General features: G+C 49.0%; 30 non-coding genes across 30 annotated transcripts; 20 read left to right on the forward strand and 10 right to left on the reverse strand.

Annotated features, from left to right (window-relative positions):
* Positions 1 to 1,013: 1,013 nt before the first annotated feature.
* TRNAN-GUU (transfer RNA asparagine (anticodon GUU)) lies at positions 1,014 to 1,087 on the forward strand. The gene has a single exon. It is a non-coding gene; the product is annotated as a tRNA-Asn (tRNA).
* A 248-nt stretch (positions 1,088 to 1,335) lies between these two features.
* On the forward strand, positions 1,336 to 1,407 carry TRNAW-CCA (transfer RNA tryptophan (anticodon CCA)). Its single transcript has one exon. It is a non-coding gene; the product is annotated as a tRNA-Trp (tRNA).
* A 71-nt stretch (positions 1,408 to 1,478) lies between these two features.
* TRNAG-GCC (transfer RNA glycine (anticodon GCC)) lies at positions 1,479 to 1,549 on the reverse strand. Its single transcript has one exon. It is a non-coding gene; the product is annotated as a tRNA-Gly (tRNA).
* A 1,456-nt stretch (positions 1,550 to 3,005) lies between these two features.
* Positions 3,006 to 3,077, forward strand: TRNAW-CCA (transfer RNA tryptophan (anticodon CCA)). The gene has a single exon. It is a non-coding gene; the product is annotated as a tRNA-Trp (tRNA).
* A 71-nt stretch (positions 3,078 to 3,148) lies between these two features.
* On the reverse strand, positions 3,149 to 3,219 carry TRNAG-GCC (transfer RNA glycine (anticodon GCC)). The gene has a single exon. It is a non-coding gene; the product is annotated as a tRNA-Gly (tRNA).
* A 207-nt stretch (positions 3,220 to 3,426) lies between these two features.
* On the forward strand, positions 3,427 to 3,500 carry TRNAN-GUU (transfer RNA asparagine (anticodon GUU)). Its single transcript has one exon. It is a non-coding gene; the product is annotated as a tRNA-Asn (tRNA).
* Positions 3,501 to 3,748: 248 nt separating this feature from the next.
* Positions 3,749 to 3,820, forward strand: TRNAW-CCA (transfer RNA tryptophan (anticodon CCA)). The gene has a single exon. It is a non-coding gene; the product is annotated as a tRNA-Trp (tRNA).
* Positions 3,821 to 5,589: 1,769 nt separating this feature from the next.
* Positions 5,590 to 5,660, reverse strand: TRNAG-GCC (transfer RNA glycine (anticodon GCC)). Its single transcript has one exon. It is a non-coding gene; the product is annotated as a tRNA-Gly (tRNA).
* Positions 5,661 to 5,867: 207 nt separating this feature from the next.
* On the forward strand, positions 5,868 to 5,941 carry TRNAN-GUU (transfer RNA asparagine (anticodon GUU)). The gene has a single exon. It is a non-coding gene; the product is annotated as a tRNA-Asn (tRNA).
* A 248-nt stretch (positions 5,942 to 6,189) lies between these two features.
* TRNAW-CCA (transfer RNA tryptophan (anticodon CCA)) lies at positions 6,190 to 6,261 on the forward strand. The gene has a single exon. It is a non-coding gene; the product is annotated as a tRNA-Trp (tRNA).
* Positions 6,262 to 6,332: 71 nt separating this feature from the next.
* On the reverse strand, positions 6,333 to 6,403 carry TRNAG-GCC (transfer RNA glycine (anticodon GCC)). Its single transcript has one exon. It is a non-coding gene; the product is annotated as a tRNA-Gly (tRNA).
* A 5,783-nt stretch (positions 6,404 to 12,186) lies between these two features.
* TRNAW-CCA (transfer RNA tryptophan (anticodon CCA)) lies at positions 12,187 to 12,258 on the forward strand. The gene has a single exon. It is a non-coding gene; the product is annotated as a tRNA-Trp (tRNA).
* Positions 12,259 to 12,329: 71 nt separating this feature from the next.
* TRNAG-GCC (transfer RNA glycine (anticodon GCC)) lies at positions 12,330 to 12,400 on the reverse strand. Its single transcript has one exon. It is a non-coding gene; the product is annotated as a tRNA-Gly (tRNA).
* A 207-nt stretch (positions 12,401 to 12,607) lies between these two features.
* On the forward strand, positions 12,608 to 12,681 carry TRNAN-GUU (transfer RNA asparagine (anticodon GUU)). The gene has a single exon. It is a non-coding gene; the product is annotated as a tRNA-Asn (tRNA).
* A 235-nt stretch (positions 12,682 to 12,916) lies between these two features.
* On the forward strand, positions 12,917 to 12,988 carry TRNAW-CCA (transfer RNA tryptophan (anticodon CCA)). The gene has a single exon. It is a non-coding gene; the product is annotated as a tRNA-Trp (tRNA).
* Positions 12,989 to 14,741: 1,753 nt separating this feature from the next.
* TRNAG-GCC (transfer RNA glycine (anticodon GCC)) lies at positions 14,742 to 14,812 on the reverse strand. Its single transcript has one exon. It is a non-coding gene; the product is annotated as a tRNA-Gly (tRNA).
* Positions 14,813 to 15,019: 207 nt separating this feature from the next.
* TRNAN-GUU (transfer RNA asparagine (anticodon GUU)) lies at positions 15,020 to 15,093 on the forward strand. Its single transcript has one exon. It is a non-coding gene; the product is annotated as a tRNA-Asn (tRNA).
* Positions 15,094 to 15,341: 248 nt separating this feature from the next.
* Positions 15,342 to 15,413, forward strand: TRNAW-CCA (transfer RNA tryptophan (anticodon CCA)). The gene has a single exon. It is a non-coding gene; the product is annotated as a tRNA-Trp (tRNA).
* Positions 15,414 to 17,182: 1,769 nt separating this feature from the next.
* Positions 17,183 to 17,253, reverse strand: TRNAG-GCC (transfer RNA glycine (anticodon GCC)). Its single transcript has one exon. It is a non-coding gene; the product is annotated as a tRNA-Gly (tRNA).
* Positions 17,254 to 17,460: 207 nt separating this feature from the next.
* On the forward strand, positions 17,461 to 17,534 carry TRNAN-GUU (transfer RNA asparagine (anticodon GUU)). Its single transcript has one exon. It is a non-coding gene; the product is annotated as a tRNA-Asn (tRNA).
* A 248-nt stretch (positions 17,535 to 17,782) lies between these two features.
* Positions 17,783 to 17,854, forward strand: TRNAW-CCA (transfer RNA tryptophan (anticodon CCA)). Its single transcript has one exon. It is a non-coding gene; the product is annotated as a tRNA-Trp (tRNA).
* A 1,753-nt stretch (positions 17,855 to 19,607) lies between these two features.
* TRNAG-GCC (transfer RNA glycine (anticodon GCC)) lies at positions 19,608 to 19,678 on the reverse strand. Its single transcript has one exon. It is a non-coding gene; the product is annotated as a tRNA-Gly (tRNA).
* A 207-nt stretch (positions 19,679 to 19,885) lies between these two features.
* TRNAN-GUU (transfer RNA asparagine (anticodon GUU)) lies at positions 19,886 to 19,959 on the forward strand. Its single transcript has one exon. It is a non-coding gene; the product is annotated as a tRNA-Asn (tRNA).
* A 248-nt stretch (positions 19,960 to 20,207) lies between these two features.
* Positions 20,208 to 20,279, forward strand: TRNAW-CCA (transfer RNA tryptophan (anticodon CCA)). Its single transcript has one exon. It is a non-coding gene; the product is annotated as a tRNA-Trp (tRNA).
* Positions 20,280 to 22,048: 1,769 nt separating this feature from the next.
* On the reverse strand, positions 22,049 to 22,119 carry TRNAG-GCC (transfer RNA glycine (anticodon GCC)). The gene has a single exon. It is a non-coding gene; the product is annotated as a tRNA-Gly (tRNA).
* Positions 22,120 to 22,326: 207 nt separating this feature from the next.
* On the forward strand, positions 22,327 to 22,400 carry TRNAN-GUU (transfer RNA asparagine (anticodon GUU)). The gene has a single exon. It is a non-coding gene; the product is annotated as a tRNA-Asn (tRNA).
* A 248-nt stretch (positions 22,401 to 22,648) lies between these two features.
* On the forward strand, positions 22,649 to 22,720 carry TRNAW-CCA (transfer RNA tryptophan (anticodon CCA)). Its single transcript has one exon. It is a non-coding gene; the product is annotated as a tRNA-Trp (tRNA).
* Positions 22,721 to 24,473: 1,753 nt separating this feature from the next.
* TRNAG-GCC (transfer RNA glycine (anticodon GCC)) lies at positions 24,474 to 24,544 on the reverse strand. The gene has a single exon. It is a non-coding gene; the product is annotated as a tRNA-Gly (tRNA).
* A 207-nt stretch (positions 24,545 to 24,751) lies between these two features.
* TRNAN-GUU (transfer RNA asparagine (anticodon GUU)) lies at positions 24,752 to 24,825 on the forward strand. Its single transcript has one exon. It is a non-coding gene; the product is annotated as a tRNA-Asn (tRNA).
* Positions 24,826 to 25,073: 248 nt separating this feature from the next.
* TRNAW-CCA (transfer RNA tryptophan (anticodon CCA)) lies at positions 25,074 to 25,145 on the forward strand. Its single transcript has one exon. It is a non-coding gene; the product is annotated as a tRNA-Trp (tRNA).
* Positions 25,146 to 25,722: the final 577 nt, after the last annotated feature.

Raw genomic sequence — 25,722 nt, forward strand, 5'->3', positions numbered from 1 at the left:
GTCCTCCCCCCGGGCGTCCGGGGCTCCCTTCCCCGGGCAGACGGCAGGTCAGAGTGCCCAGGACGGGCTCCACGGGTCCCGGGCAGTCCTCCCCCCGGGCGTCCGGCGCTCCCTTCTCCAGGCCGATGGCAGGTCAGAGTGACCAGGACGGGCTCCACGGGTCCCGGGCAGTCCTCTCCCGGGCGTACGTGGTTATCCGACAGATTCGGGCAGATGTGCTTTTACGAACCGGATCGGAATCGGCCCAAATAATAATAATAATAATAATAATCCACATTTGTAAGGCGCACAATCACCCGTAAGGGTCTCTAGGCGCTAGGGGCCGTTGGGAAGATTAAGCAAGCTATTGCCCAGAGTCACATGGTGCTGGGCTAATCTGCCGCCGGTGCCGGGGATCGAACCGTGATCCCCTGGTTCCAGAGTCAGCCGCCCTAGCCGCGGCGCCAGCTATTTCCCAGAGTCACGTGGTGCTGGGCTAATCTGCGGCCGGTGCCGGGGATCGAACCCTGATCTCTGGGATGCTCGAGGGTTACTACGCGCTCTACAAAAACCTTAAATAAAAAAATCTCCAGATTCCGGAGTCAGCCGCCCTAGCCGCGGCGCCAGCTATTTCCCAGAGTCACCTGGTGCTGGGCTAATCTGCGGCCGGTGCCGGGGATCGAACCGTGATCTCCAGATTCCGGAGTCAGCCTCCCTAGCCGCGGCGCCAGCTATTTCCCAGAGTCACGTGGTGCTGGGCTAATCTGCGGCCGGTGCCGGGGATCGAACCCTGATCTCTGGGATGCTCGAGGGTTACTACGCGCTCTACAAAAACCTTAAACAAAAAAATCTCCAGATTCCGGAGTCAGCCGCCCTAGCCGCGGCGCCAGCTATTTCCCAGAGTCACCTGGTGCTGGGCTAATCTGCCGCCGGTGCCGGGGATCGAACCGTGATCCCCAGATGGGGATATCCCAAAAATCTGGCATGGATACGGCCCGCCAGGACTGGTTTGGGCACCCCTGCTGTAGTCACTCGTCTCTGTGGCGCAATCGGTTAGCGCGTTCGGCTGTTAACCGAAAGGTTGGTGGTTCAAGCCCACCCAGGGACGTATTATTTTGCCTGAATGAAACACTTGAATGGAAAACAGATACATACCTTTGCTCTCTCCTGCTGGACACCCTTTCCCTGAATATTTCAATTCTCTGCGTTCTCTCGGCACCTGCAGTCAATTTCATAATTAGGATAGAAAACAAAAGGTCAAGCTCTGTAATACAACTGTAGGCATATGAGGAGGGGAAAATAAGTCAAAAGGCCCACAGCATTTGTTGATCTGGCTCCGAAAGCTGTAAGTGTAAGGACCTCGTGGCGCAACGGTAGCGCGTCTGACTCCAGATCAGAAGGTTGCGTGTTCAAATCACGTCGGGGTCACTGCTTACCATTTTATTCCCCACTGAGGTCATATATTTCCTTTCGAAAACAAAGTCAAAAGAAAGCAGTCTTGCATTGGCCGGGAATCGAACCCGGGCCTCCCGCGTGGCAGGCGAGAATTCTACCACTGAACCACCAATGCTTCACATGGGTTGTTCACAGGCAGAGCTCTGCCCAAGACAGTGATCAGGTGCACACACTTAAATTGTACACATATGAACAAAGTGTGCGCAGCAGACATGATAACGCCAACGTTTCACATGAAGATGGCAAGAATCAGATGCAGGAGACTATAACTATGAATGTCTTTGCATTTGCTGAGGTCACTGGCTTGGGACTAGAGTTGTGTTTATCAGGGCATGATGGCAGGCTGCTCCCGACAAAAGTGGTTCACAGAATGCACCCGCCAGATCACCAGCACTATTGTGTTTCAGATTATCTCACTGAACTCTCCTCCTGGAAAATCCTTCCCACTGGCTTTCCCAGATTCTGTGTCCTCCCCTAAATGCTGGGGTGAAACGGGCAGAGTTCTGCGCCCTGCGTCCCTAACGCGCTCCCAACGCGGCCTACAGCCCTGGTCGGGCTTAGATCACTGGAGCCTTTTGTGACCAAGAACTCCGGAAGCCTAGGGTCAGGCCTGTTGCACAGGCATATTGTGCCTTGCCAATCCGGGATTGTTGTGTTTCAGGGCCTAGCCATCAATACTCCTGGGATTTCTTTCCCTGAGAACCCTCTTGTCCCTGTCCTCCCACAAGCCCCAGCTTTTATGTAAAATAAAGTGTGCACCATGGGCCTTCCCCTATTTGCTCTCTCCCCAATCTCTTTCTCCAAAGCTGAGCTCTGAAGGTAAATGTATCTATCTGAGTGAGGGGCTAGGGAGGGCCTTTCCCAGCAGTCTTACAAGTCAAGAGTTCAGAGAAAGCATCTGCTATGGGAGGGAGACTTTGCTCACAGAGAAGTCAAGTCTAACATAACACATCTGATGGGCAAGGCACACGCCTTACTGGCTGGTAGCACACCTACAGAGGAGCAGGGAGCTATGCTAAGCAGGCAACAGAAAAGTCATGTATGTGTCTCATACACTGGGACCGGTAGTAATACTGGCTCTAAGACCATTAGACAGTAGTCTATTCATCATTACGTCCAACAATAACAAGACACTAAGCAAATGAGAAATGCTGTATGGCATAAAGACGCATTATATAACACAAGCTCCAGGCAGGCACACAATTATCAAGATATATATTGAGTCTCAGGAACTGTGCTACAGTTATTAACCTCTGTGGTGCAAATGGTTAGCGCGTTCGGTTGTTAACAGAAAGGTTGGTGGTTCAAGCCCACCCAGGGAAGTATCCTTTTTGCCTGCATGAAACACTTTAATGAAACACAGATACGTACCTCTGCTCTCTCCTGCTTAAGACCCTTTATCTGAACATTTCAATCCTCTGCGTTCTCTCTGCACCTGCAGTCAATTTCATAATTAGGATAGAAAACAAAAGGCCTAGCCCTGTAATACAACTGTAGGCATATGAGGAGGGGAAAATAAGTCAAAAGGCCATCAGCATTTGTTGATCTGGCTTGAAGGCTGTAAGTGTAAGGACCTCGTGGCGCAACGGTAGCGCGTCTGACTCCAGATCAGAAGGTTGCGTGGTCAAATCACGTCGGGGTCACTGCTTACCATTTTATTCCCCACTGAGTTCATATATTTCCTTTCGAAAACAAAGTCAAAGGAACGCAGCCTTGCATTGGCCGGGAATCGAACCCGGGCCTCCCGCGTGGCAGGCGAGAATTCTACCACTGAACCACCAATGCTTCACATGGGGAGTTCACAGGCATAGCTCTGTCCAAGACAGTGATCAGGTGCACACACTTAAATTGTACACATATGAACAAAGTGTGCGCAGCAGACATGACAACGCCAAAGTTTCACATGATGATGGCTTATATAAGACAAGCTCCAGGCAGGCACATACATATCAAGATATATATTGAGTCTAAGGAAAGATGCTGTAGTCACTCGTCTCTGTGGCGCAATCGGTTAGCGCGTTCGGCTGTTAACCGAAAGGTTGGTGTTTCAAGCCCACCCAGGGACGTATTATTTTGCCTGAATGAAACACTTGAATGGAAAACAGATACATACCTTTGCTCTCTCCTGCTGGACACCCTTTCCCTGAATATTTCAATTCTCTGCGTTCTCTCGGCACCTGCAGTCAATTTCATAATTAGGATAGAAAACAAAAGGTCAAGCTCTGTAATACAACTGTAGGCATATGAGGAGGGGAAAATAAGTCAAAATGCCCACAGCATTTGTTGATCTGGCTCCGAAAGCTGTAAGTGTAAGGACCTCGTGGCGCAACGGTAGCGCGTCTGACTCCAGATCAGAAGGTTGCGTGTTCAAATCACGTCGGGGTCACTGCTTACCATTTTATTCCCCACTGAGGTCATATATTTCCTTTCGAAAACAAAGTCAAAAGAAAGCAGTCTTGCATTGGCTGGGAATCGAACCCGGGCCTCCCGCGTGGCAGGCGAGAATTCTACCACTGAACCACCAATGCTTCACATGGGTTGTTCACAGGCAGAGCTCTGCCCAAGACAGTGATCAGGTGCACACACTTAAATTGTACACATATGAACAAAGTGTGCGCAGCAGACATGATAACGCCAACGTTTCACATGAAGATGGCAAGAATCAGATGCAGGAGACTATAACTATGAATGTCTTTGCATTTGCTGAGGTCACTGGCTTGGGACTAGAGTTGTGTTTATCAGGGCATGATGGCAGGCTGCTCCCGACAAAAGTGGTTCACAGAATGCACCCGCCAGATCACCAGCACTATTGTGTTTCAGATTATCTCACTGAACTCTCCTCCTGGAAAATCCTTCCCACTGGCTTTCCCAGATTCTGTGTCCTCCCCTAAATGCTGGGGTGAAACGGGCAGAGTTCTGCGCCCTGCGTCCCTTTACACGTCCCTAACGCGCTCCCAACGCGGCCTACAGCCCTGGTCGGGCACAGCCCTGGTCGGGCTTAGATCACTGGAGCCTTTTGTGACCAAGAACTCCGGAAGCCTAGGGTCAGGCCTGTTGCACAGGCATATTGTGCCTTGCCAATCCGGGATTGTTGTGTTTCAGGGCCTAGCCATCAATACTCCTGGGATTTCTTTCCCTGAGAACCCTCTTGTCCCTGTCCTCCCACAAGCCCCAGCTTTTATGTAAAATAAAGTGTGCACCATGGGCCTTCCCCTATTTGCTCTCTCCCCAATCTCTTTCTCCAAAGCTGAGCTCTGAAGGTAAATGTATCTATCTGAGTGAGGGGCTAGGGAGGGCCTTTCCCAGCAGTCTTACAAGTCAAGAGTTCAGAGAAAGCACCTGCTATGGGAGGGAGACTTTGCTCACAGAGAAGTCAAGTCTAACATAACACATCTGATGGGCAAGGCACACGCCTTACTGGCTGGTAGCACACCTACAGAGGAGCAGGGAGCTATGCTAAGCAGGCAACAGAAAAGTCATGTATGTGTCTCATACACTGGGACCGGTAGTAATACTGGCTCTAAGACCATTAGACAGTAGTCTATTCATCATTACGTCCAACAATAACAAGACACTAAGCAAATGAGAAATGCTGTATGGCATAAAGACGCATTATATAACACAAGCTCCAGGCAGGCACACAATTATCAAGATATATATTGAGTCTCAGGAACTGTGCTACAGTTATTAACCTCTGTGGTGCAAATGGTTAGCGCGTTTGGTTGTTAACAGAAAGGTTGGTGGTTCAAGCCCACCCAGGGAAGTATCCTTTTTGCCGGCATGAAACACTTTAATGAAACACAGATACGTACCTCTGCTCTCTCCTGCTTAAGACCCTTTATCTGAACATTTCAATCCTCTGCGTTCTCTCTGCACCTGCAGTCAATTTCATAATTAGGATAGAAAACAAAAGGCCTAGCCCTGTAATACAACTGTAGGCATATGAGGAGGGGAAAATAAGTCAAAAGGCCATCAGCATTTGTTGATCTGGCTTGAAGGCTGTAAGTGTAAGGACCTTGTGGCGCAACGGTAGCGCGTCTGACTCCAGATCAGAAGGTTGCGTGGTCAAATCACGTCGGGGTCACTGCTTACCATTTTATTCCCCACTGAGTTCATATATTTCCTTTCGAAAACAAAGTCAAAGGAACGCAGCCTTGCATTGGCCGGGAATCGAACCCGGGCCTCCCGCGTGGCAGGCGAGAATTCTACCACTGAACCACCAATGCTTCACATGGGGAGTTCACAGGCATAGCTCTGTCCAAGACAGTGATCAGGTGCACACACTTAAATTGTACACAGATGAACAAAGTGTGCGCAGCAGACATGACAACGCCAAAGTTTCACATGATGATGGCTTATATAAGACAAGCTCCAGGCAGGCACATACATATCAAGATATATATTGAGTCTAAGGAAAGATGCTGTAGTCACTCGTCTCTGTGGCGCAATCGGTTAGCGCGTTCGGCTGTTAACCGAAAGGTTGGTGGTTCAAGCCCACCCAGGGACGTATTATTTTGCCTGAATGAAACACTTGAATGGAAAACAGATACATACCTTTGCTCTCTCCTGCTGGACACCCTTTCCCTGAATATTTCAATTCTCTGCGTTCTCTCGGCACCTGCAGTCAATTTCATAATTAGGATAGAAAACAAAAGGTCAAGCTCTGTAATACAACTGTAGGCATATGAGGAGGGGAAAATAAGTCAAAAGGCCCACAGCATTTGTTGATCTGGCTCCGAAAGCTGTAAGTGTAAGGACCTCGTGGTGCAACGGTAGCGCGTCTGACTCCAGATCAGAAGGTTGCGTGTTCAAATCACGTCGGGGTCACTGCTTACCATTTTATTCCCCACTGAGGTCATATATTTCCTTTCGAAAACAAAGTCAAAAGAAAGCAGTCTTGTATTGGCCGGGAATCGAACCCGGGCCTCCCGCGTGGCAGGCGAGAATTCTACCACTGAACCACCAATGCTTCACATGGGTTGTTCACAGGCAGAGCTCTGCCCAAGACAGTGATCAGGTGCACACACTTAAATTGTACACATATGAACAAAGTGTGCGCAGCAGACATGATAACGCCAACGTTTCACATGAAGATGGCAAGAATCAGATGCAGGAGACTATAACTATGAATGTCTTTGCATTTGCTGAGGTCACTGGCTTGGGACTAGAGTTGTGTTTATCAGGGCATGATGGCAGGCTGCTCCCGACAAAAGTGGTTCACAGAATGCACCCGCCAGATCACCAGCACTATTGTGTTTCAGATTATCTCACTGAACTCTCCTCCTGGAAAATCCTTCCCACTGGCTTTCCCAGATTCTGTGTCCTCCCCTAAATGCTGGGGTGAAACGGGCAGAGTTCTGCGCCCTGCGTCCCTTTACGCGTCCCTAACGCGCTCCCAACGCGGCCTACAGCCCTGGTCGGGCTTAGATCACTGGAGCCTTTTGTGACCAAGAACTCCGGAAGCCTAGGGTCAGGCCTGTTGCACAGGCATATTGTGCCTTGCCAATCCGGGATTGTTGTGTTTCAGGGCCTAGCCATCAATACTCCTGGGATTTCTTTCCCTGAGAACCCTCTTGTCCCTGTCCTCCCACAAGCCCCAGCTTTTATGTAAAATAAAGTGTGCACCATGGGCCTTCCCCTATTTGCTCTCTCCCCAATCTCTTTCTCCAAAGCTGAGCTCTGAAGGTAAATGTATCTATCTGAGTGAGGGGCTAGGGAGGGCCTTTCCCAGCAGTCTTACAAGTCAAGAGTTCAGAGAAAGCACCTGCTATGGGAGGGAGACTTTGCTCACAGAGAAGTCAAGTCTAACATAACACATCTGATGGGCAAGGCAAGTCAAGTCAAGTCAAGTCATAAAATTTATATAGCGCACTACATACCCAGAGGGTTTCAAGGCGCTTAGGAAGGGGAGGAGGATTATTTGTCAAATATCCACGTTTTAAGCTGCTTTCTGAACGCTGGGTGATTCTGGGTGAGGCGAAGGTAAGCGGGGAGTGAGTTCCATGTTTTGGCAGCCAGGTATGAGAAGGATCTGCCTCCCATGGTGGTCTTGTTGATGCGAGGTACAGTGGCGAAGGCTTGGTTGGAAGAGCGAAGTTGGCGGGAGGGGGTGTAGAAGGACAGTCGAGAGTTGAGGCAATCTGGTCCGATGTCGTAGAGTGATTTGTGTGCGTGGGTAAGCAGTCGGAAAGTAATCCTTTTATTGACGGGTAGCCAGTGGAGGTCTTTAAGGTGACCAGAGATGTGTTCGTTGCGTGGGATGTCTAGTATGAGCCTGGCTGAGGCGTTTTGGATTCGTTGGAGTTTCTTCTGGAGTTTTGCGGTAGTACCTGCGTAGAGGGTGTTTCCATAGTCCAGTCGGCTCGTGACTAGAGCGTGGGTGACTGTTTTCCTTGTTTCGGTGGGGATCCAGCGAAATGTTTTTCTGAGCATGCGAAGAATGTTAAAGCAGGAAGAGGATACGGCGCTGACTTGTCTGTTCATTGAGAGTGACGAATCCAGGATGACGCCAAGGTTCCGTGCATGGTCTGTCGGGATGGGTGCATTTCCGAGGGCTTCCGGCCACCAGGAGTCGTCCCATGCAGAGGGGGATGTACCTAAGATGAGGACTTCTGTTTTGTCTGAGTTCAGTTTCAGACGGCTTTGTTTCATCCATTCGGCGACTTCTTTCATTCCTTCGTGTAGGTTATTTTTGGCGGTGCTGGGGTCCTTGGTGAGAGATAGTATCAGTTGAGTGTCATCCGCGTAAGAGATGATGTTGAGGTTGTGTTGGCGGGCGATAGCCGCGAGGGGGCTCATGTATACGTTGAAGAGGGTGGGACTGAGTGAGGATCCTTGTGGTACGCCGCAGATGATTTCAGAGGCCTCGGACTTGAATGGTGGGAGGCGTACTCTCTGGGTTCTTCCGGTGAGGAACGAGGTGATCCATTCCAGTGCCTTTCCTTGGATTCCGATGTTTCTGAGGCGTTGTAACAGGGTGCTGTGGCAGACTGTGTCGAAGGCTGCAGAGAGGTCGAGGAGGATGAGGGCGACTGTGTCTCCATTGTCCAGTAGAGTTCGAATGTCGTCTGTTGCTGCGATGAGGGCGGTCTCAGTGCTGTGTTTGGTTCGGAAGCCAGATTGTGAGGGGTCGAGTGATTTGTTGGCTTCGAGGAAGGCGGCGAGCTGGTTGTTGACAGCTTTCTCGATGACTTTGGCCGGGAATGGAAGAAGCGAGATGGGGCGGTAGTTTTTGAGTTCGGTGGGGTCTGCTGTTGGTTTTTTCAGAAGGGCGGTGAGTTCAGCGTGTTTCCAGTCTTCTGGGAAGGTAGCGGAGTTGAAGGAGCAGTTGATGACGTCTCGGAGGTGCGGAGCTATGACGGAGTCTGCTTTGTTGAAGATGTGGTGAGGGCATGGGTCTGTGGGGGATCCAGAGTGGATGGAATTCATCAGGCGGATGGTGTCCTCAGTGGAGATTGGGTTCCAGGCGTTAAGGGTGTTAACGGGGGGAAGATGGTCAGCTGATGGTAGGGTGGGTTGGCTTCCGGGTTGGTTGTCAAAGCTGTTGTGGATGTCAGCAATCTTGTTGTGGAAAAAAGAGGCTAGGGAATCGCAGAGGGTTTGAGAGGGGGTGATGTCGTTGGAGTTGGCCGAGGGGTTGGAAAATTCCTTGACGATGTTGAAAAGTTCCTTGCTATTGTGGGCGTTGTTGTCAAGTCGATCCTTGAATGCTGTTTTCTTGGCTTTTCGGATCAGTTGGTGGTGAGTACGGATGGCGCTTTTGAAGGCGTCCTTGGTGCTGGTGGATGGGTCTTTTTTCCAGGCCTTTTCAAGGGATCGGCACAGTTTCTTGGACTTCTTGAGGTCATCGTTGAACCATGAGGCCTTCTTGATGCCAAGTTTGTGTTGACGTTTTTTCAGTGGTGCTAAGGTGTCGGCGGTGTTGGATAACCAAAGGGTGAGGTTGGAGGCGGCTTCGTTGGTGTTAGAAGAGAGGGCTGGGGAGGTTTGAAGGAGTGATGTGGAGATCTGCTCCGTGGTGATTTTGTTCCAGTTTCTTTGTAGAGTAGGTTGGAGGAGGATGATGGGTTTCGGCTTGTTGTAGGTGAAGTGAACGCAGCTGTGGTCAGTCCAGAGGAGATCCGTAGTGTGTCTGAAGGAGACATGGTTGCTGGAGGTGAAGATGGGGTCGAGTGTGTGACCTGCGATGTGGGTGGGGGAAGTGACTAGTTGTTTAAGTCCGAGGTTGGCGAGGTTGTCTAAGAGGGTGGCGGTGTTGCGGTCGTTGATCTTCTCAAGGTGGAAGTTGAGGTCTCCCAGGAGGATGTAGTCTTTGGAGGGGAGCGCGTGTGGGGTGATGAAGTCCGTGATGTCTTCACTGAATTTTGCGCGGGGTCCTGGTGGTCTGTAGAGGAGGGTGCCTCTGAGTGTGGTCTTGGGGTCGATGTGGATCTGGAAGTGGAGGTGTTCAGAGTTGGCGAGGTTGGCGTCAGAGCTGGTTGAGATGCGGATTGATTTCTTATGGACGATAGCGATTCCTCCTCCTGTGTGGTCAGTGCGGTCCTTGCGTGTGATCTTATAGTCATCAGGGATAGCGATGGCGATGTCAGGGGCGGAGGAAGCGTTCATCCATGTTTCCGTTAGGAAGGCGACGTCAGGAGAGATGGTGTCTAGTAGGTTCCAAAGGTCAATGGCGTGCCTGTGGACCGAGCGGGTGTTGAGAAGGATGCATTGTAGGTGGTTGGGGTCAGGAATCTGTGTTGTGGTCGTAGCGGAGATGTTTTCGGTTCCGCTGAATCTGCAGTAGTAGCATGAGAAAGGTCCATGGGTGTGTCCAGGAGCGGCTTGGACGCAGGAGGGGGCGCGGCCGGGGTCAAGGGCTAGGAGGGAGGCGGCATCATAGGTAATGCGGGGGGCTGGGGAGCGTGAGGGGCAGGGGGTCTGGCACTGGGCGCGGTCCTGGCGCGGACGGGCGTAGACGGGCTTACCTTTGGCGCACCTTCGGCGTGTACGTAGCGCGTGGACGCTGCGCGTTGGGACATCTGACATTAATGGACAGTGGAGGGGGCGGAGCGTGGGAGGGGCAGCAGGGAGGCGGTAGTGTGGCTGAGGGGCGGGCCTGGGGAGGTCAACAACAACAAAATGGAGGGTCCGAGTGGTAGGCAGACAGGGGTAACAATAGCAGAAATACAGCGAGTAAGCACAATCTGTCCTAAAGCGCTATGTTAATACAGCACAGTCTCACCAAAAGCGCTATGCAAATATAGCACAATCTGTCCTAAAGCGCTATGTTACTACAGCACAGTCTCACCAAAATCGCTATGCAAATATAGCACAATCTGTCCTAAAGCGCTATGTTACTACAGCACAGTCTCACCAAAAGCGCTATGCAAATATATCACAATCTGACCAAAGGCGCTTTACAAATGCGGCAATAATGATTCCAAAAGCGCAGAGAGAGCCAGGTAATCAGCAGAGGCGCCAAAATACAAATGCAGCAGCAGTTTAGTTTTTAGTGCGTTACAGCGATACCAGGGATCGTCGCAGCTGAAGCACAGGAGGAGCGTGGTGGAGCGGCCGTACTGGAGCTGGTCCAGGTGGTCACAATCAGGCTGGGGGAGAGGAAGGCTCGATGAACGTGGGTGGGAGGGGCAGCAGGGAGGCGGTAGTGTGGCTGAGGGGCGGGCCTGGGGAGGTCAACAACAACAAAATGGAGGGTCCGAGTGGTAGGCAGACAGGGGTAACAATAGCAGAAATACAGCGAGTAAGCACAATCTGTCCTAAAGCGCTATGTTAATACAGCACAGTCTCACCAAAAGCGCTATGCAAATATAGCACAATCTGTCCTAAAGCGCTATGTTACTACAGCACAGTCTCACCAAAAGCGCTATGCAAATATAGCACAATCTGTCCTAAAGCGCTATGTTACTACAGCACAGTCTCACCAAAAGCGCTATGCAAATATATCACAATCTGACCAAAGGCGCTTTACAAATGCGGCAATAATGATTCCAAAAGCGCAGAGAGAGCCAGGTAATCAGCAGAGGCGCCAAAATACAAATGCAGCAGCAGTTTAGTTTTTAGTGCGTTACAGCGATACCAGGGATCGTCGCAGCTGAAGCACAGGAGGAGCGTGGTGGAGCGGCCGTACTGGAGCTGGTCCAGGTGGTCACGCCTTACTGGCTGGTAGCACACCTACAGAGGAGCAGGGAGCTATGCTAAGCAGGCAACAGAAAAGTCATGTATGTGTCTCATACACTGGGACCGGTAGTAATACTGGCTCTAAGACCATTAGACAGTAGTCTATTCATCATTACGTCCAACAATAACAAGACACTAAGCAAATGAGAAATGCTGTATGGCATAAAGACGCATTATATAACACAAGCTCCAGGCAGGCACACAATTATCAAGATATATATTGAGTCTCAGGAACTGTGCTACAGTTATTAACTTCTGTGGTGCAAATGGTTAGCGCGTTCGGTTGTTAACAGAAAGGTTGGTGGTTCAAGCCCACCCAGGGAAGTATCCTTTTTGCCGGCATGAAACACTTTAATGAAACACAGATACGTACCTCTGCTCTCTCCTGCTTAAGACCCTTTATCTGAACATTTCAATCCTCTGCGTTCTCTCTGCACCTGCAGTCAATTTCATAATTAGGATAGAAAACAAAAGGCCTAGCCCTGTAATACAACTGTAGGCATATGAGGAGGGGAAAATAAGTCAAAAGGCCATCAGCATTTGTTGATCTGGCTTGAAGGCTGTAAGTGTAAGGACCTTGTGGCGCAGCGGTAGCGCGTCTGACTCCAGATCAGAAGGTTGCGTGGTCAAATCACGTCGGGGTCACTGCTTACCATTTTATTCCCCACTGAGTTCATATATTTCCTTTCGAAAACAAAGTCAAAGGAACGCAGCCTTGCATTGGCCGGGAATCGAACCCGGGCCTCCCGCGTGGCAGGCGAGAATTCTACCACTGAACCACCAATGCTTCACATGGGGAGTTCACAGGCATAGCTCTGTCCAAGACAGTGATCAGGTGCACACACTTAAATTGTACACATATGAACAAAGTGTGCGCAGCAGACATGACAACGCCAAAGTTTCACATGATGATGGCTTATATAAGACAAGCTCCAGGCAGGCACATACATATCAAGATATATATTGAGTCTAAGGAAAGATGCTGTAGTCACTCGTCTCTGTGGCGCAATCGGTTAGCGCGTTCGGCTGTTAACCGAAAGGTTGGTGGTTCAAGCCCACCCAGGGACGTATTATTTTGCCTGAATGGAAAACAGATACATACCTTTGCTCTCTCCTGCTGGACACCCTTTCCCTGAATATTTCAATTCTCTGCGTTCTCTCGGCACCTGCAGTCAATTTCATAATTAGGATAGAAAACAAAAGGTCAAGCTCTGTAATACAACTGTAGGCATATGAGGAGGGGAAAATAAGTCAAAAGGCCCACAGCATTTGTTGATCTGGCTCCGAAAGCTGTAAGTGTAAGGACCTCGTGGCGCAACGGTAGCGCGTCTGACTCCAGATCAGAAGGTTGCGTGTTCAAATCACGTCGGGGTCACTGCTTACCATTTTATTCCCCACTGAGGTCATATATTTCCTTTCGAAAACAAAGTCAAAAGAAAGCAGTCTTGCATTGGCCAGGAATCTAACCCGGGCCTCCCGCGTGGCAGGCGAGAATTCTACCACTGAACCACCAATGCTTCACATGGGTTGTTCACAGGCAGAGCTCTGCCCAAGACAGTGATCAGGTGCACACACTTAAATTGTACACATATGAACAAAGTGTGCGCAGCAGATATGATAACGCCAACGTTTCACATGAAGATGGCAAGAATCAGATGCAGGAGACTATAACTATGAATGTCTTTGCATTTGCTGAGGTCACTGGCTTGGGACTAGAGTTGTGTTTATCAGGGCATGATGGCAGGCTGCTCCCGACAAAAGTGGTTCACAGAATGCACCCGCCAGATCACCAGCACTATTGTGTTTCAGATTATCTCACTGAACTCTCCTCCTGGAAAATCCTTCCCACTGGCTTTCCCAGATTCTGTGTCCTCCCCTAAATGCTGGGGTGAAACGGGCAGAGTTCTGCGCCCTGCGTCCCTTTACGCGTCCCTAACGCGCTCCCAACGCGGCCTACAGCCCTGGTCGGGCTTAGATCACTGGAGCCTTTTGTGACCAAGAACTCCGGAAGCCTAGGGTCAGGCCTGTTGCACAGGCATATTGTGCCTTGCCAATCCGGGATTGTTGTGTTTCAGGGCCTAGCCATCAATACTCCTGGGATTTCTTTCCCTGAGAACCCTCTTGTCCCTGTCCTCCCACAAGCCCCAGCTTTTATGTAAAATAAAGTGTGCACCATGGGCCTTCCCCTATTTGCTCTCTCCCCAATCTCTTTCTCCAAAGCTGAGCTCTGAAGGTAAATGTATCTATCTGAGTGAGGGGCTAGGGAGGGCCTTTCCCAGCAGTCTTACAAGTCAAGAGTTCAGAGAAAGCACCTGCTATGGGAGGGAGACTTTGCTCACAGAGAAGTCAAGTCTAACATAACACATCTGATGGGCAAGGCACACGCCTTACTGGCTGGTAGCACACCTACAGAGGAGCAGGGAGCTATGCTAAGCAGGCAACAGAAAAGTCATGTATGTGTCTCATACACTGGGACCGGTAGTAATACTGGCTCTAAGACCATTAGACAGTAGTCTATTCATCATTACGTCCAACAATAACAAGACACTAAGCAAATGAGAAATGCTGTATGGCATAAAGACGCATTATATAACACAAGCTCCAGGCAGGCACACAATTATCAAGATATATATTGAGTCTCAGGAACTGTGCTACAGTTATTAACCTCTGTGGTGCAAATGGTTAGCGCGTTCGGTTGTTAACAGAAAGGTTGGTGGTTCAAGCCCACCCAGGGAAGTATCCTTTTTGCCGGCATGAAACACTTTAATGAAACACAGATACGTACCTCTGCTCTCTCCTGCTTAAGACCCTTTATCTGAACATTTCAATCCTCTGCGTTCTCTCTGCACCTGCAGTCAATTTCATAATTAGGATAGAAAACAAAAGGCCTAGCCCTGTAATACAACTGTAGGCATATGAGGAGGGGAAAATAAGTCAAAAGGCCATCAGCATTTGTTGATCTGGCTTGAAGGCTGTAAGTGTAAGGACCTTGTGGCGCAACGGTAGCGCGTCTGACTCCAGATCAGAAGGTTGCGTGGTCAAATCACTTCGGGGTCACTGCTTACCATTTTATTCCCCACTGAGTTCATATATTTCCTTTCGAAAACAAAGTCAAAGGAACGCAGCCTTGCATTGGCCGGGAATCGAACCCGGGCCTCCCGCGTGGCAGGCGAGAATTCTACCACTGAACCACCAATGCTTCACATGGTGAGTTCACAGGCATAGCTCTGTCCAAGACAGTGATCAGGTGCACACACTTAAATTGTACACATATGAACAAAGTGTGCGCAGCAGACATGACAACGCCAAAGTTTCACATGATGATGGCTTATATAAGACAAGCTCCAGGCAGGCACATACATATCAAGATATATATTGAGTCTAAGGAAAGATGCTGTAGTCACTCGTCTCTGTGGCGCAATCGGTTAGCGCGTTCGGCTGTTAACCGAAAGGTTGGTGGTTCAAGCCCACCCAGGGATGTATTATTTTGCCTGAATGAAACACTTGAATGGAAAACAGATACATACCTTTGCTCTCTCCTGCTGGACACCCTTTCCCTGAATATTTCAATTCTCTGCGTTCTCTCGGCACCTGCAGTCAATTTCATAATTAGGATAGAAAACAAAAGGTCAAGCTCTGTAATACAACTGTAGGCATATGAGGAGGGGAAAATAAGTCAAAAGGCCCACAGCATTTGTTGATCTGGCTCCGAAAGCTGTAAGTGTAAGGACCTCGTGGCGCAACGGTAGCGCGTCTGACTCCAGATCAGAAGGTTGCGTGTTCAAATCACATCGGGGTCACTGCTTACCATTTTATTCCCCACTGAGGTCATATATTTCCTTTCGAAAACAAAGTCAAAAGAAAGCAGTCTTGCATTGGCTGGGAATCGAACCCGGGCCTCCCGCATGGCAGGCGAGAATTCTACCACTGGACCACCAATGCTTCACATGGGTTGTTCACAGGCAGAGCTCTGCCCAAGACAGTGATCAGGTGCACACACTTAAATTGTACACATATGAACAAAGTGTGCGCAGCAGACATGATAACGCCAACGTTTCACATGAAGATGGCAAGAATCAGATGCAGGAGACTATAACTATGAATGTCTTTGCATTTGCTGAGGTCACTGGCTTGGGACTAGAGTTGTGTTTATCAGGGCATGATGGCAGGCTGCTCCCGACAAAAGTGGTTCACAGAATGCACCCGCCAGATCACCAGCACTATTGTGTTTCAGATTATCTCACTGAACTCTCCTCCTGGAAAATCCTTCCCACTGGCTTTCCCAGATTCTGTGTCCTCCCCTAAATGCTGGGGTGAAACGGGCAGAGTTCTGCGCCCTGCGTCCCTTTACACGTCCCTAACGCGCTCCCAACGCGGCCTACAGCCCTGGTCGGGCACAGCCCTGGTCGGGCTTAGATCACTGGAGCCTTTTGTGACCAAGAACTCCGGAAGCCTAGGGTCAGGCCTGTTGCACAGGCATATTGTGCCTTGCCAATCCGGGATTGTTGTGTTTCAGGGCCTAGCCATCAATACTCCTGGGATTTCTTTCCCTGAGAACCCTCTTGTCCCTGTCCTCCCACAAGCCCCAGCTTTTATGTAAAATAAAGTGTGCACCATGGGCCTTCCCCTATTTGCTCTCTCCCCAATCTCTTTCTCCAAAGCTGAGCTCTGAAGGTAAATGTATCTATCTGAGTGAGGGGCTAGGGAGGGCCTTTCCCAGCAGTCTTACAAGTCAAGAGTTCAGAGAAAGCACCTGCTATGGGAGGGAGACTTTGCTCACAGAGAAGTCAAGTCTAACATAACACATCTGATGGGCAAGGCACACGCCTTACTGGCTGGTAGCACACCTACAGAGGAGCAGGGAGCTATGCTAAGCAGGCAACAGAAAAGTCATGTATGTGTCTCATACACTGGGACCGGTAGTAATACTGGCTCTAAGACCATTAGACAGTAGTCTATTCATCATTACGTCCAACAATAACAAGACACTAAGCAAATGAGAAATGCTGTATGGCATAAAGACGCATTATATAACACAAGCTCCAGGCAGGCACACAATTATCAAGATATATATTGAGTCTCAGGAACTGTGCTACAGTTATTAACCTCTGTGGTGCAAATGGTTAGCGCGTTTGGTTGTTAACAGAAAGGTTGGTGGTTCAAGCCCACCCAGGGAAGTATCCTTTTTGCCGGCATGAAACACTTTAATGAAACACAGATACGTACCTCTGCTCTCTCCTGCTTAAGACCCTTTATCTGAACATTTCAATCCTCTGCGTTCTCTCTGCACCTGCAGTCAATTTCATAATTAGGATAGAAAACAAAAGGCCTAGCCCTGTAATACAACTGTAGGCATATGAGGAGGGGAAAATAAGTCAAAAGGCCATCAGCATTTGTTGATCTGGCTTGAAGGCTGTAAGTGTAAGGACCTTGTGGCGCAACGGTAGCGCGTCTGACTCCAGATCAGAAGGTTGCGTGGTCAAATCACGTCGGGGTCACTGCTTACCATTTTATTCCCCACTGAGTTCATATATTTCCTTTCGAAAACAAAGTCAAAGGAACGCAGCCTTGCATTGGCCGGGAATCGAACCCGGGCCTCCCGCGTGGCAGGCGAGAATTCTACCACTGAACCACCAATGCTTCACATGGGGAGTTCACAGGCATAGCTCTGTCCAAGACAGTGATCAGGTGCACACACTTAAATTGTACACAGATGAACAAAGTGTGCGCAGCAGACATGACAACGCCAAAGTTTCACATGATGATGGCTTATATAAGACAAGCTCCAGGCAGGCACGTACATATCAAGATATATAATGAGTCTAAGGAAAGATGCTGTAGTCACTCGTCTCTGTGGCGCAATCGGTTAGCGCGTTCGGCTGTTAACCGAAAGGTTGGTGGTTCAAGCCCACCCAGGGACGTATTATTTTGCCTGAATGAAACACTTGAATGGAAAACAGATACATACCTTTGCTCTCTCCTGCTGGACACCCTTTCCCTGAATATTTCAATTCTCTGCGTTCTCTCGGCACCTGCAGTCAATTTCATAATTAGGATAGAAAACAAAAGGTCAAGCTCTGTAATACAACTGTAGGCATATGAGGAGGGGAAAATAAGTCAAAAGGCCCACAGCATTTGTTGATCTGGCTCCGAAAGCTGTAAGTGTAAGGACCTCGTGGCGCAACGGTAGCGCGTCTGACTCCAGATCAGAAGGTTGTGTGTTCAAATCACGTCGGGGTCACTGCTTACCATTTTATTCCCCACTGAGGTCATATATTTCCTTTCGAAAACAAAGTCAAAAGAAAGCAGTCTTGCATTGGCCAGGAATCTAACCCGGGCCTCCCGCGTGGCAGGCGAGAATTCTACCACTGAACCACCAATGCTTCACATGGGTTGTTCACAGGCAGAGCTCTGCCCAAGACAGTGATCAGGTGCACACACTTAAATTGTACACATATGAACAAAGTGTGCGCAGCAGATATGATAACGCCAACGTTTCACATGAAGATGGCAAGAATCAGATGCAGGAGACTATAACTATGAATGTCTTTGCATTTGCTGAGGTCACTGGCTTGGGACTAGAGTTGTGTTTATCAGGGCATGATGGCAGGCTGCTCCCGACAAAAGTGGTTCACAGAATGCACCCGCCAGATCACCAGCACTATTGTGTTTCAGATTATCTCACTGAACTCTCCTCCTGGAAAATCCTTCCCACTGGCTTTCCCAGATTCTGTGTCCTCCCCTAAATGCTGGGGTGAAACGGGCAGAGTTCTGCGCCCTGCGTCCCTTTACGCGTCCCTAACGCGCTCCCAACGCGGCCTACAGCCCTGGTCGGGCTTAGATCACTGGAGCCTTTTGTGACCAAGAACTCCGGAAGCCTAGGGTCAGGCCTGTTGCACAGGCATATTGTGCCTTGCCAATCCGGGATTGTTGTGTTTCAGGGCCTAGCCATCAATACTCCTGGGATTTCTTTCCCTGAGAACCCTCTTGTCCCTGTCCTCCCACAAGCCCCAGCTTTTATGTAAAATAAAGTGTGCACCATGGGCCTTCCCCTATTTGCTCTCTCCCCAATCTCTTTCTCCAAAGCTGAGCTCTGAAGGTAAATGTATCTATCTGAGTGAGGGGCTAGGGAGGGCCTTTCCCAGCAGTCTTACAAGTCAAGAGTTCAGAGAAAGCACCTGCTATGGGAGGGAGACTTTGCTCACAGAGAAGTCAAGTCTAACATAACACATCTGATGGGCAAGGCACACGCCTTACTGGCTGGTAGCACACCTACAGAGGAGCAGGGAGCTATGCTAAGCAGGCAACAGAAAAGTCATGTATGTGTCTCATACACTGGGACCGGTAGTAATACTGGCTCTAAGACCATTAGACAGTAGTCTATTCATCATTACGTCCAACAATAACAAGACACTAAGCAAATGAGAAATGCTGTATGGCATAAAGACGCATTATATAACACAAGCTCCAGGCAGGCACACAATTATCAAGATATATATTGAGTCTCAGGAACTGTGCTACAGTTATTAACCTCTGTGGTGCAAATGGTTAGCGCGTTCGGTTGTTAACAGAAAGGTTGGTGGTTCAAGCCCACCCAGGGAAGTATCCTTTTTGCCGGCATGAAACACTTTAATGAAACACAGATACGTACCTCTGCTCTCTCCTGCTTAAGACCCTTTATCTGAACATTTCAATCCTCTGCGTTCTCTCTGCACCTGCAGTCAATTTCATAATTAGGATAGAAAACAAAAGGCCTAGCCCTGTAATACAACTGTAGGCATATGAGGAGGGGAAAATAAGTCAAAAGGCCATCAGCATTTGTTGATCTGGCTTGAAGGCTGTAAGTGTAAGGACCTTGTGGCGCAACGGTAGCGCGTCTGACTCCAGATCAGAAGGTTGCGTGGTCAAATCACTTCGGGGTCACTGCTTACCATTTTATTCCCCACTGAGTTCATATATTTCCTTTCGAAAACAAAGTCAAAGGAACGCAGCCTTGCATTGGCCGGGAATCGAACCCGGGCCTCCCGCGTGGCAGGCGAGAATTCTACCACTGAACCACCAATGCTTCACATGGTGAGTTCACAGGCATAGCTCTGTCCAAGACAGTGATCAGGTGCACACACTTAAATTGTACACATATGAACAAAGTGTGCGCAGCAGACATGACAACGCCAAAGTTTCACATGATGATGGCTTATATAAGACAAGCTCCAGGCAGGCACATACATATCAAGATATATATTGAGTCTAAGGAAAGATGCTGTAGTCACTCGTCTCTGTGGCGCAATCGGTTAGCGCGTTCGGCTGTTAACCGAAAGGTTGGTGGTTCAAGCCCACCCAGGGATGTATTATTTTGCCTGAATGAAACACTTGAATGGAAAACAGATACATACCTTTGCTCTCTCCTGCTGGACACCCTTTCCCTGAATATTTCAATTCTCTGCGTTCTCTCGGCACCTGCAGTCAATTTCATAATTAGGATAGAAAACAAAAGGTCAAGCTCTGTAATACAACTGTAGGCATATGAGGAGGGGAAAATAAGTCAAAAGGCCCACAGCATTTGTTGATCTGGCTCCGAAAGCTGTAAGTGTAAGGACCTCGTGGCGCAACGGTAGCGCGTCTGACTCCAGATCAGAAGGTTGCGTGTTCAAATCACATCGGGGTCACTGCTTACCATTTTATTCCCCACTGAGGTCATATATTTCCTTTCGAAAACAAAGTCAAAAGAAAGCAGTCTTGCATTGGCTGGGAATCGAACCCGGGCCTCCCGCATGGCAGGCGAGAATTCTACCACTGGACCACCAATGCTTCACATGGGTTGTTCACAGGCAGAGCTCTGCCCAAGACAGTGATCAGGTGCACACACTTAAATTGTACACATATGAACAAAGTGTGCGCAGCAGACATGATAACGCCAACGTTTCACATGAAGATGGCAAGAATCAGATGCAGGAGACTATAACTATGAATGTCTTTGCATTTGCTGAGGTCACTGGCTTGGGACTAGAGTTGTGTTTATCAGGGCATGATGGCAGGCTGCTCCCGACAAAAGTGGTTCACAGAATGCACCCGCCAGATCACCAGCACTATTGTGTTTCAGATTATCTCACTGAACTCTCCTCCTGGAAAATCCTTCCCACTGGCTTTCCCAGATTCTGTGTCCTCCCCTAAATGCTGGGGTGAAACGGGCAGAGTTCTGCGCCCTGCGTCCCTTTACACGTCCCTAACGCGCTCCCAACGCGGCCTACAGCCCTGGTCGGGCACAGCCCTGGTCGGGCTTAGATCACTGGAGCCTTTTGTGACCAAGAACTCCGGAAGCCTAGGGTCAGGCCTGTTGCACAGGCATATTGTGCCTTGCCAATCCGGGATTGTTGTGTTTCAGGGCCTAGCCATCAATACTCCTGGGATTTCTTTCCCTGAGAACCCTCTTGTCCCTGTCCTCCCACAAGCCCCAGCTTTTATGTAAAATAAAGTGTGCACCATGGGCCTTCCCCTATTTGCTCTCTCCCCAATCTCTTTCTCCAAAGCTGAGCTCTGAAGGTAAATGTATCTATCTGAGTGAGGGGCTAGGGAGGGCCTTTCCCAGCAGTCTTACAAGTCAAGAGTTCAGAGAAAGCACCTGCTATGGGAGGGAGACTTTGCTCACAGAGAAGTCAAGTCTAACATAACACATCTGATGGGCAAGGCACACGCCTTACTGGCTGGTAGCACACCTACAGAGGAGCAGGGAGCTATGCTAAGCAGGCAACAGAAAAGTCATGTATGTGTCTCATACACTGGGACCGGTAGTAATACTGGCTCTAAGACCATTAGACAGTAGTCTATTCATCATTACGTCCAACAATAACAAGACACTAAGCAAATGAGAAATGCTGTATGGCATAAAGACGCATTATATAACACAAGCTCCAGGCAGGCACACAATTATCAAGATATATATTGAGTCTCAGGAACTGTGCTACAGTTATTAACCTCTGTGGTGCAAATGGTTAGCGCGTTTGGTTGTTAACAGAAAGGTTGGTGGTTCAAGCCCACCCAGGGAAGTATCCTTTTTGCCGGCATGAAACACTTTAATGAAACACAGATACGTACCTCTGCTCTCTCCTGCTTAAGACCCTTTATCTGAACATTTCAATCCTCTGCGTTCTCTCTGCACCTGCAGTCAATTTCATAATTAGGATAGAAAACAAAAGGCCTAGCCCTGTAATACAACTGTAGGCATATGAGGAGGGGAAAATAAGTCAAAAGGCCATCAGCATTTGTTGATCTGGCTTGAAGGCTGTAAGTGTAAGGACCTTGTGGCGCAACGGTAGCGCGTCTGACTCCAGATCAGAAGGTTGCGTGGTCAAATCACGTCGGGGTCACTGCTTACCATTTTATTCCCCACTGAGTTCATATATTTCCTTTCGAAAACAAAGTCAAAGGAACGCAGCCTTGCATTGGCCGGGAATCGAACCCGGGCCTCCCGCGTGGCAGGCGAGAATTCTACCACTGAACCACCAATGCTTCACATGGGGAGTTCACAGGCATAGCTCTGTCCAAGACAGTGATCAGGTGCACACACTTAAATTGTACACAGATGAACAAAGTGTGCGCAGCAGACATGACAACGCCAAAGTTTCACATGATGATGGCTTATATAAGACAAGCTCCAGGCAGGCACGTACATATCAAGATATATAATGAGTCTAAGGAAAGATGCTGTAGTCACTCGTCTCTGTGGCGCAATCGGTTAGCGCGTTCGGCTGTTAACCGAAAGGTTGGTGGTTCAAGCCCACCCAGGGACGTATTATTTTGCCTGAATGAAACACTTGAATGGAAAACAGATACATACCTTTGCTCTCTCCTGCTGGACACCCTTTCCCTGAATATTTCAATTCTCTGCGTTCTCTCGGCACCTGCAGTCAATTTCATAATTAGGATAGAAAACAAAAGGTCAAGCTCTGTAATACAACTGTAGGCATATGAGGAGGGGAAAATAAGTCAAAAGGCCCACAGCATTTGTTGATCTGGCTCCGAAAGCTGTAAGTGTAAGGACCTCGTGGCGCAACGGTAGCGCGTCTGACTCCAGATCAGAAGGTTGTGTGTTCAAATCACGTCGGGGTCACTGCTTACCATTTTATTCCCCACTGAGGTCATATATTTCCTTTCGAAAACAAAGTCAAAAGAAAGCAGTCTTGCATTGGCCAGGAATCTAACCCGGGCCTCCCGCGTGGCAGGCGAGAATTCTACCACTGAACCACCAATGCTTCACATGGGTTGTTCACAGGCAGAGCTCTGCCCAAGACAGTGATCAGGTGCACACACTTAAATTGTACACATATGAACAAAGTGTGCGCAGCAGATATGATAACGCCAACGTTTCACATGAAGATGGCAAGAATCAGATGCAGGAGACTATAACTATGAATGTCTTTGCATTTGCTGAGGTCACTGGCTTGGGACTAGAGTTGTGTTTATCAGGGCATGATGGCAGGCTGCTCCCGACAAAAGTGGTTCACAGAATGCACCCGCCAGATCACCAGCACTATTGTGTTTCAGATTATCTCACTGAACTCTCCTCCTGGAAAATCCTTCCCACTGGCTTTCCCAGATTCTGTGTCCTCCCCTAAATGCTGGGGTGAAACGGGCAGAGTTCTGCGCCCTGCGTCCCTTTACGCGTCCCTAACGCGCTCCCAACGCGGCCTACAGCCCTGGTCGGGCTTAGATCACTGGAGCCTTTTGTGACCAAGAACTCCGGAAGCCTAGGGTCAGGCCTGTTGCACAGGCATATTGTGCCTTGCCAATCCGGGATTGTTGTGTTTCAGGGCCTAGCCATCAATACTCCTGGGATTTCTTTCCCTGAGAACCCTCTTGTCCCTGTCCTCCCACAAGCCCCAGCTTTTATGTAAAATAAAGTGTGCACCATGGGCCTTCCCCTATTTGCTCTCTCCCCAATCTCTTTCTCCAAAGCTGAGCTCTGAAGGTAAATGTATCTATCTGAGTGAGGGGCTAGGGAGGGCCTTTCCCAGCAGTCTTACAAGTCAAGAGTTCAGAGAAAGCACCTGCTATGGGAGGGAGACTTTGCTCACAGAGAAGTCAAGTCTAACATAACACATCTGATGGGCAAGGCACACGCCTTACTGGCTGGTAGCACACCTACAGAGGAGCAGGGAGCTATGCTAAGCAGGCAACAGAAAAGTCATGTATGTGTCTCATACACTGGGACCGGTAGTAATACTGGCTCTAAGACCATTAGACAGTAGTCTATTCATCATTACGTCCAACAATAACAAGACACTAAGCAAATGAGAAATGCTGTATGGCATAAAGACGCATTATATAACACAAGCTCCAGGCAGGCACACAATTATCAAGATATATATTGAGTCTCAGGAACTGTGCTACAGTTATTAACCTCTGTGGTGCAAATGGTTAGCGCGTTTGGTTGTTAACAGAAAGGTTGGTGGTTCAAGCCCACCCAGGGAAGTATCCTTTTTGCCGGCATGAAACACTTTAATGAAACACAGATACGTACCTCTGCTCTCTCCTGCTTAAGACCCTTTATCTGAACATTTCAATCCTCTGCGTTCTCTCTGCACCTGCAGTCAATTTCATAATTAGGATAGAAAACAAAAGGCCTAGCCCTGTAATACAACTGTAGGCATATGAGGAGGGGAAAATAAGTCAAAAGGCCATCAGCATTTGTTGATCTGGCTTGAAGGCTGTAAGTGTAAGGACCTTGTGGCGCAACGGTAGCGCGTCTGACTCCAGATCAGAAGGTTGCGTGGTCAAATCACGTCGGGGTCACTGCTTACCATTTTATTCCCCACTGAGTTCATATATTTCCTTTCGAAAACAAAGTCAAAGGAACGCAGCCTTGCATTGGCCGGGAATCGAACCCGGGCCTCCCGCGTGGCAGGCGAGAATTCTACCACTGAACCACCAATGCTTCACATGGGGAGTTCACAGGCATAGCTCTGTCCAAGACAGTGATCAGGTGCACACACTTAAATTGTACACAGATGAACAAAGTGTGCGCAGCAGACATGACAACGCCAAAGTTTCACATGATGATGGCTTATATAAGACAAGCTCCAGGCAGGCACGTACATATCAAGATATATAATGAGTCTAAGGAAAGATGCTGTAGTCACTCGTCTCTGTGGCGCAATCGGTTAGCGCGTTCGGCTGTTAACCGAAAGGTTGGTGGTTCAAGCCCACCCAGGGACGTATTATTTTGCCTGAATGAAACACTTGAATGGAAAACAGATACATACCTTTGCTCTCTCCTGCTGGACACCCTTTCCCTGAATATTTCAATTCTCTGCGTTCTCTCGGCACCTGCAGTCAATTTCATAATTAGGATAGAAAACAAAAGGTCAAGCTCTGTAATACAACTGTAGGCATATGAGGAGGGGAAAATAAGTCAAAAGGCCCACAGCATTTGTTGATCTGGCTCCGAAAGCTGTAAGTGTAAGGACCTCGTGGCGCAACGGTAGCGCGTCTGACTCCAGATCAGAAGGTTGTGTGTTCAAATCACGTCGGGGTCACTGCTTACCATTTTATTCCCCACTGAGGTCATATATTTCCTTTCGAAAACAAAGTCAAAAGAAAGCAGTCTTGCATTGGCCAGGAATCTAACCCGGGCCTCCCGCGTGGCAGGCGAGAATTCTACCACTGAACCACCAATGCTTCACATGGGTTGTTCACAGGCAGAGCTCTGCCCAAGACAGTGATCAGGTGCACACACTTAAATTGTACACATATGAACAAAGTGTGCGCAGCAGATATGATAACGCCAACGTTTCACATGAAGATGGCAAGAATCAGATGCAGGAGACTATAACTATGAATGTCTTTGCATTTGCTGAGGTCACTGGCTTGGGACTAGAGTTGTGTTTATCAGGGCATGATGGCAGGCTGCTCCCGACAAAAGTGGTTCACAGAATGCACCCGCCAGATCACCAGCACTATTGTGTTTCAGATTATCTCACTGAACTCTCCTCCTGGAAAATCCTTCCCACTGGCTTTCCCAGATTCTGTGTCCTCCCCTAAATGCTGGGGTGAAACGGGCAGAGTTCTGCGCCCTGCGTCCCTTTACGCGTCCCTAACGCGCTCCCAACGCGG

The sequence above is a fragment of the Lissotriton helveticus genome, chromosome 1_2 (assembly GCF_964261635.1).
Source record: "Lissotriton helveticus chromosome 1_2, aLisHel1.1, whole genome shotgun sequence".
NCBI lineage: Eukaryota > Metazoa > Chordata > Amphibia > Caudata > Salamandridae > Lissotriton > Lissotriton helveticus.